This window comes from Bison bison, unplaced genomic scaffold, assembly GCF_000754665.1.
Source record: "Bison bison bison isolate TAMUID 2011002044 unplaced genomic scaffold, Bison_UMD1.0 scf7180017864352, whole genome shotgun sequence".
Taxonomy (NCBI): Eukaryota; Metazoa; Chordata; class Mammalia; order Artiodactyla; family Bovidae; genus Bison; species Bison bison.
The window spans coordinates 452,884-453,212 of record NW_011494924.1 but is presented as its reverse complement, the minus strand read 5'-3'; positions in this window follow the sequence as shown (position 1 = coordinate 453,212).

Below are 329 nucleotides of genomic sequence, written 5' to 3'. Positions count from 1 at the left end.
CCCCCTACATTGGGAGCATAGTGTTAACGACTGGACCACTAGGGAAATTCATTTTTTTTTTTAATTAAAAAAATTTTGTTTTTATTGCCTAATGTCTTTTTTCTGTTCCAGGATCCCATCCAGGATGCCACATTTCCTTTAGATGTCCTGTCTCCTTAGGCTCCTCTTAGCTCTGACAGTTTCTCAGTTCAGAGCAGTCGCTCAGTTGTGTCTGACTCTTTGCGACCCCATGAATCGCAGCACACCAGGCCTCCCTGTCCATCTCCAACTCCCGGAGTTTACCCAAACTCATGTCCATTGAGTTAGTGATGCCATCCAGCCACCTCATC